At 30.7% G+C, this 9,178-nt stretch overlaps 1 non-coding gene across 1 annotated transcript; it reads right to left on the reverse strand.

Moving 5' to 3' along the window:
• Nucleotides 1–8,023: 8,023 nt before the first annotated feature.
• Nucleotides 8,024–8,130, reverse strand: LOC139860711 (small nucleolar RNA R71). The gene has a single exon (XR_011763337.1). It is a non-coding gene; the product is annotated as a small nucleolar RNA R71 (small nucleolar RNA).
• Between the last annotated feature and the right edge of the window lie 1,048 nt (nt 8,131–9,178).

Genomic DNA, 9,178 nt, shown 5'->3' on the forward strand with positions numbered 1-9,178 from the left:
GCAACATATATATCAAGATTATGATAAGGCTACTCTCTGAATGAAAAATCGAAGTTGTCTTGCTGGAGCTGTGATAGAATTTGTTACTTTGAAAAGGAATTGGAAAGTTATTTTTTGCTAATAAATACCAAAGGATCTGGCACAGATATGTGTTGAATTATGACTTTGGTTTCGAGAGCTTTTTAAGTATATAACTGTGGGTAATATGTGGTTGAATCATCATCTTGATTGGTCATTATTTGAAGTGTCTTCAGAAATTTTCGAAGGGTTTGAACACAGATTGTAATCGTTATTATACATTTAATGTTCTAACACAGTTTTGAAGTCAAAGTATAGTTTTTAAAGATGTAGGAATCTAAAAGTGATGGTACTGGTTATATCTCGAATTGAATTATGAGGTTTCAAAATTAGAATATGTAATTGAGTTTGAATGAGTATGGTTGTTTTGATTTCTATGAAAGAATGTATATTATTGTGAAAGTAGGAAGTATAGTTGATAATTTACTTAATCTGATTCGAAGAATGTAACATATATATATATATATATATATATATATATATATATATATATATATATATATATATATATATATATATATATATATATATATATATATATATATATATATATATATATATATATATATATATATATATATATATATATATATATATATATATCTCGGGTATTACCTACCCGTTAAAAAAAATTTTACAATTAATATTTTGTACAAAAAAATTTTACAATTAATATTTTGTACAAAAATATTAATTTTATTACAGTTTTTATGAAAATATATATGTATATATTCTCTTCAGATGTAACATAGATTTTAATGAGTTAATACTAAATTAAACTCATTCGATTTACGGTTGGAACTAGAATTGAATAATCCCTTGAAGGCTTTAGAGATTACATAAGTATTTCTTCAATAATATTGAAATTATGAATCAATACTTCGTTATTTATTGAGGCGTAATGTTAGTTTTCGTTAAATTCTTGTGTACTTCGCAAAGTACGAATGATGTTATCTGAAAAGTTTCGGGTACATCGATGATGAAAGTGTAAAATCAAATATATATTAGAATATTACACTTGATTTATTATGAATTGGAATTTATTAAATTGAGATAGAGATTGTAGTTAACGATGGTTAAGTTGCGGGCGAAGGACGTACATTATTGCATATTTGTAATATGAATTAACCGAGTAGTTAAGATTCACACACAATAGCTTAGCACGGAAAGATTTATTTTTTTATTTCAAAATATATATATATATATAAAATATATATATAATTTCTTCAGAGGGAATGAGTTAATTCTTCGTAACTCGTTGATACAATATACGTGTTATTCATTTGTAGTGATGTCCACAGTGATTCTTGAATTGACGGAGTTTGTGATGTTATGGGTGTTGTTGATTCTGATGTTGACTGTACTGACGATGCTGGTGACGCTGACGGTACTGTTGATGCTGTTGGTAAAACAAGTTTAGCTTGTTAATCACACACCATTTTTGTCTGGGTTTCTACTCTTCCTTCTATCATTTTGGTTCGCTTAACTGATTTATGGTTAGGGCTAGATTAGATAATCTATAAGACTTTAGAGATTACATAATCGCCGCGGAATGTTTCTCCAATGAAGTTATTAATTAATACTTCATCAGTTATTTTTGTTGGTACTCCTTGGTATCTATGGTGCGTATGACATTGATGCTCGTGGGACAGATTGTGAAGTTGAGGTTTACGACGCGGTTGTGGTTGGAGGTGGTAATGGTACTGTTGGCGTTGATGATGGTGGTACTGGTTATGCTGCTGCTGGTGTTTGTAATCTCTGCACCATATTCTCCAAAGCCACTACCCGAGCGCGAAGCTCGTTGACTTCTTCTATTACACCGGGGTGATTGTCGGTTCGGACGAGCGGATAAATAAAATCTAGAATTTGATGTAGTATATAATCGTGACGAGATACTCTGGAAATGAGAGAAAAAATGGTGTCTCGAACAGGTTCGCCGGTAAGTGCTTCAGGTTCTTCGCCAAGAGGGCAATGTGGTGGATGGAAAGGATCGCCTTCTTCTTGTTTCCAATGATTGAGGAGGCTACGAACCCATCCCCAATTCATCCAGAATAGGTGATGACTGATTGGTTGATCCATTCCGGTCACACTGCTTTCGGAGCTTGAGTGAGATTCCATTTCGGAATCCGAGTGACTTGAACTGATGACAAATTCCATTTCGTACGATTGGATAAAGGATTTTTCGATATAAAATGATTTTCCGGCTATCGGGTGGTATTCTATTTACATAGAATATTCATATATATAGAACAAAAGATTTCGTAAATTACGGAGGAATTTACAGAATATATCAGGCAAAGTTTAAAGTAACGGATACGATAAGATATGATTTAGCAGATACGCTAAGATATGAAATTTGTCTATACACTACTCATGTAATTAATGTACCAAGACGTGTCTAGACTAATAATGATAAATAGGTAATTTCCTAAGGATGATAAGCAGATGATTTCCGACTAGAAATGATAAGCAAAACTTTTGACATGCAGACACGGTAGAAGTCCAGACTCACTAATGCATCCTAACGACTTATCAGTTAGACACACTAATGCAGACCTGTGTGATGACCCGAAAAATTTCGACTTATTAAAACCAATTCTCTATATGATTTAATATTTTCGATATGATAAGCAATGAATTTTGACAAGTTTTAAAACTTTTGAAAATGATTTTTTTATATAACGGTTGACCACCCTGTTTGTCCAACGATTCACGAACGTCATAACATGTATTACATACATATTTTAATAAATATAAGAGTTTTCGATATATACGGAATCATGCGAATAATATTTATATACGAAATGATTAAAAATTTACTATTAAACGATGCTACTTCAAATTAAAAAATTTACGTATTAAGTCATTTTATTTTTATGATATAATTTTTGTATTTTTTTTAAGAAACGAAGTTAAATTAATAATGTACAATTTGTAAAGCACGACGTACAACGTGTAGCTTAAATAGTTAAATTTAAATTAATTTATTTACTATTCACATGAAAACGACATGATGGAAATTATTAATTATAAGTTACATAGAATACCCCCGAAGTATTTAATAAATATGACTTTTTAAAATTTTAATATTCAATTTACGTATTATATTATTTTATTATAATTATTATATTATATTTATATTATATATATTATATTTAATCATGTCGACATATAAGAATCCAAAACCTCGGCATTACTATTTGAAATTTATTTACTTTTCAATTCATACTTGCACGTTCTTTTAATTCTTTAATATAAAATTACTATATTATATATTATATAAGTACATGTATATGCAAATATATGATCCACCAGTTTATATTATTACTTCATGATTCATCTATCATCTCTGTCTCCCATCTCAACTTTCAACACCACATAAGAACCATCACCACCTCACTTCCTTTTGATTTTTAAACCGACGGCCAAAACAACCGTCACCTTTCACCTTAGAACCACCGCGATCAAATCAACGGCCACCTTCACCATGATCAACCCAACCATTCGAACACCCTTTTAGTTTGTTACTACTATTCGGTTCGTTCAACACACACACATATCAATCTATATCTCTCTGTATTATATTTATATTATTATTATTATTATTATTATTATTATTATTATTATTATTATTATTATTATTATTATTATTATTATTATTATTATTATTATTATTATTAATCCTAATATTATTATTAGTAGTTTATATACATAAAATACTACGACGAGGTCATGAGCGTGTCACTTTCAAAATGGGTTTTCATACGGGATAAAGCTAAGGAAACTATAGGTTATAGCTATGGAGGTTATGGGTAATATTCATGGGTATTGTTCGCAAGTCAAACCTAGTGTTTATCATCTCTGTTGCGTCTACATAATTTCTTACAATATTGAATCTCAATATTGATACGTAAGCACTCATATCTTATCTTTTATATATTAATAATGTATCCATGTCTAGTGCTCGAGTATATATGTTTATGCATGCTTGTATGCTAAATTTCGTCGTTAAACAGTTTATGATGAATCACGAATTAAATACATATATTATTGATAAAAGGTATATGATATGCATGTTTTTGGAAAGCTGGCAAAAAATCAATAACTTTTCATTTAGAAATCGCGTAATTTCGGTGAACGAATCAAAAGATATGATCAACTGAATTATGATTGACGTTAATTGGAATTGCTTTTGAATCTGCAATTAATATTTAAACAACTTGTTTGTAAGATTGATAAATTAGATTTTTGAATATTACCAACCGAGTAAATGAATCCTTATATAAGGCACGTCTCGTTTTATTAAACTATTGTCAAAATTGACTTTTTGAAACTACTTTGGATAACTTTTGTATGTCGATCTCGAGCATTAGGATTGTGATACACTGATAAGGCTAAAAAGGAACATATATTTCATAGCATTATCCCTCAAGAAAGACAAGATTTTAGTTGAAATTGTTCTATTTTCAAGTAATATTCGTTTATATTAAATAAGTGCGAAGACAAAAGGCAGATTCGACGAATTGAAGACACAAAGGTCCGAAAAGCTAAAAAGTACAAGATACAATTAAAGTGGTTCAATTTATTGATGAGAAACGTCTAAAAATGACAAGAGTACAAGACGCAAAACACAAAGTACACGATATAAAATAGTACGAAAGAGCGTTCGAAAATCCGGAACCGAGGCATGAACCAACTTTCAACGCTCGACGCAACGGAGCTGAAAGTACAAGTCAACTATGCACAAGAATATAATATAATATTTAAATAATTCATAATAAGAATAATATTAAATAATAAAAAGTTGTTAATTGAGCATAGTTCAGGGGTCATAAGTAAAAATTTCAATTTATCATTTGCCTATAAAAGGCCATCTAAATCGATGATTTAGATACACCTTTTTCCAATCTTCTTTCTTTCTTATGTAATTTATATTTATATTTATAATATTAAGTTTAATTTAAGATTAATAATAATTGGGTTATTGTAAGAAATGTTTTACGGGTTTTAAAGTAGGAACTCTGTCCGTGTAACGCTACGCGATTAATCACCACTGTAAGCTATGTTCTTCCTTTTTAAATTAATGTCTAGTAGCTAAGTCATTATTATGCTTATTTAAATTGAAGTAATCGTGATGTTAGGCTAAATATTAAGATGGGGTAATTGGATTTTTTTTACCATAATTAGGGTATGGACAAAAGACCGACACCTGTGGACTTTGGACCATGGACAATTAATAGATGGGGGGTATTGTCTAAAATTGAGCGACAACTCATGGGAGCCTGTCGAACCTATCTTCAAATTAATTAATCTAAATAATAATAAAATGGTTATGGATGTCCTATTTAGTGACGTTTATACGACATCCTTTACAATCATTTAATTAATTATTTGGGTTGGGTAATTTATTATTCACTACGGCCAAGTGGATAAATTAATATTCATGGACCAATAAAACAGGGGTGGATTACATTTAAGGACACTTGGTGTAATTGTTAACAAAGAATTAAAACCTTGGATTACACGCAGTTGTTAACCTGGTGTAATCATTAAACAAAGTATTAAGACCTTGTTACAGTTCGGATCCCTAATTAGTTGGATTATTTGACTTCGGGAATAAGGATAAATTGCCGAGCATTTTATAATTATGACCGGTGAACTATTTTGGACAAAAACCACATAGGTTTCAAATAATCCAGGACAAAGGACAATTAACCCATTGGACAATTAATTAAAATCAAAAAGTCAAACATCATGGTTACGGAAGTTTAAATAAGCATAACTATTTTATTGTATTTTTCATCGCACTTTTATTTTCTGTCATTTTATTTTCTGTCATTTTATTTATCGCAATTTATTTTACGCACTTTAATTTTTGTCATTTATTTTTACGCTTAAAATCGACAAACCGGTCATTAAACGGTAAAACCCCCATTTTATAATAATACTACTACTTATTTATATATATATTTTTACAAATAAACTTAATAATATAGCGTTAACTTCACCAGCTCCATGTGGAACGAACCGGACTTACTAAAAATACACTACTCTACGATTAGGTACACTGCTTATAAGTGTTGTAGCAAGGTTTAGGTATATCCACTCGATAAATAAATAAATAAAACTTGTGTAATATTTCATCGCATTTTGTAGTAAAAATTAATACTATTTCGTACACCCCGCTGCACACATCAAGTTTTTGGCGCCGCTGCCGGGGAGCGCTAAAACGCTATATTTTTAATTATAATAATATTGAAATAAAATATAATAATATAATAATATTGAAATAGAATATAATAATATAATAATATTGAAATAGAATATAATAATATAATAATATTTTAGAATCAAAATTTGATACGTAAAGTTTTAAAAAGTCGTATTTATTAAATACTTCAGGGGTATATTATGTAACTTGTAATTAATAATTTCTATCATGTCGCTTTCATGTGAATAGTAAATTAATTAATTTCTTTTCATTTACTATTCATGAATAGTAAATGAATTAAAAAAAAGTTTTGAAAAAAAATAATAATTATAAAACAATAATTAATTTGTAAAAAAAAATCGTTTTTTAAAAAAAAAAAAAAGTTGTAAAAAAAAACGTTTTTTTAAGAAAAAAATTCGTTTTTTTTAAAAAAAAAAAATTTGTAAAAAAAAATTCGTTTTTTTTAAAAAAAAAAAAGTTTTAAAAAAAAAAATTTTTTTTTTAAAAAATAATAAATAATAATTTTTTTTAAGTTTTATTACCTTTAGATTTTTAGACTATAGTTACAATTTTTAGTATTAAGTTTAGTTTTGCATAGTTATTTTTATTTCTAGAATTTTTAGGTTTGCCGTAAAATCCCTTAAGTGCTTAGTCCTTAGACTAAGATTTAGGTGCTTTAGAATTTTGCGACGCCGTTTTTCGCGCTACTTTCTTATTTTTATTTTTCGACGCCTATTTTTTGACCTTTTATTTTTCGACATTTTTCGACGCGCAATCTATTTCTTTCTTATTTCTCGACGCTCTAGTTTTTAGGACTTAGAATTTTCTCTATTTCTTATCTAATTCTCAAACGGAAAGAAAAATTATTTAAGCGGTTAAGTTAATAGACGTTGACATTTTTCTAGTTCGTAGTAATAGTTGGATTTGTTAGTGGCTAGTTGTGGGCTTCCGATTTAAAGGGTCCTGGCTACCTGCTACATCTTTTGGCTATTCGAAACGTGGGCAAAATCAGAAAAGTCTATTAATTGGACAACTTATATAAGTTTTTCTTATTTTTTTTATAACTACTAGGATATTCTGTGAATGCACCGAGCAAAACGTTCACCACCTTTCATACGTTCACCACCTGTAACTCGATCAAGACATTTAGCAAATATTTTCACCGTTGATTTTTCTTTAGAATCATCATCCAGTCGAACAAATACTCCAATTCAAATTTCAGACAATCCATCTTTTGAACCCGATTTCACAACTAAGAAACTGGAGGATATTCAAGGACAATTCCAAGATCCTGAACCACAAACCGTTAAATCAGAGTCCTCTAGTGATTCGTATTCAACGAATTCAATTATGGAAGTAACGGAACCTCTAAGTATGGAAGATCGAATGAGAGCTAAACGCACGGGCCAAAGTCACGCCATTATTAAGCCAGAAGTTAATGCTCCAGATTATGAAATCAAAGGACAAATTCTACATATGGTAACTAATCAGTGCCAATATAGTGGTACGCCAAAAGAAGATCCCAACGAACATCTTCGTACCTTTAATAGGATCTGTACACTATTCAAAATCCGAGAAGTGGAGGATGAACAGATATATCTCATGTTGTTTTCCTGGACTTTAAAGGGAGAAGCCAAAGATTGGTTAGAATCGTTACCTGAAGGGGCGATTGACACATGGGATGTCTTAGTTGAAAAATTTCTTCAAAGATTCTTTCCGGCATCTAAAGCCGTGAGACTTCAAGGAGAAATTGTTACGTTCACACAAAAGCCAAATGAAACATTATATGAGGCGTGGACAAGATTCGGAAGGATGTTGAGAGGATGTCCTCAACACGGTTTAGACACTTATCAAATAGTACAAATATTCTACCAAGGTGTCAACGTTGCTACAAGAAAAGACATCGACATAACAGCTGGTGGTTCCATTATGAAGAAAACCGCAACTGAAGCTTACAAAATTATTGATAACACTGCTTCCAACTCTCATGAGTGGCATCAAGAAAAAGATATCTTTCGATCATCTAAAGTGGCTAGAGCCGATTCTAGCCATGACTTTGATTCCGTTTCCGCAAAAATAGATGCTTTCGAAAGACGAATGGAAAAGATGAATAAAGATATTCACGCAATACGAATTAGTTGTGAGCAATGCGGTGGACCACACTTATTGAAAGATTGTCACATTGAACTAACAATGGAACAACGAGAGAATGTTTCCTATATGAACCAAAGGCCGGAAAATAATTATCAGAATAATTATCAACCGCCAAAGCTAAACTTTAATCGAAATCAAAACATTCTTTACAATCCAAATGGACCCAACAACAACTCGTACAACCAACAAGGTCCGAATAACCAACCAACTCAAAACAACACTTTCAATCAACAAATACCTAGCTTGTATAAACCGCCACATCAAACCGAAGAGAAAAAGCCAAATCTAGAAGAAATGATGGCAAAGCTAATGGAATCTCAAACACAATTTATTACGTCTCAAACCCAAACGAACGAGAGGTTTGATCAGTCATTAAGAACTCAACAAGCTTCCATTTTGAATCTAGAAAAACACGTAGGTACTCTTGCTAGCATGATGAGTGAGAGGGAACAAGGAAAGCTACCGAGTGATACTGAAGTAAATCCTCGGAATGAGAATGTTAATATGGTGTCCACGAATTCTGAAAAACCAGCTCCAGAAGTTGGGGAGGTTTTAGATATGAGTAACAATGAAGAAGTTACAACACCACCACCACCCGAGTATGTAAAGCCAGTGGTGGCACCATACAAACCACCCATCCCGTTTCCAAGAAAAGGAGTTGAGTATAAGCAAGTAATAGGTAATAAAGATTGTGATACCTCTGGAAAGAAGAAGAAGAAAAAGAATAAGAAAGTA

Source organism: Rutidosis leptorrhynchoides, chromosome 7 (assembly GCF_046630445.1).
Source record: "Rutidosis leptorrhynchoides isolate AG116_Rl617_1_P2 chromosome 7, CSIRO_AGI_Rlap_v1, whole genome shotgun sequence".
Lineage (NCBI taxonomy): Eukaryota > Viridiplantae > Streptophyta > Magnoliopsida > Asterales > Asteraceae > Rutidosis > Rutidosis leptorrhynchoides.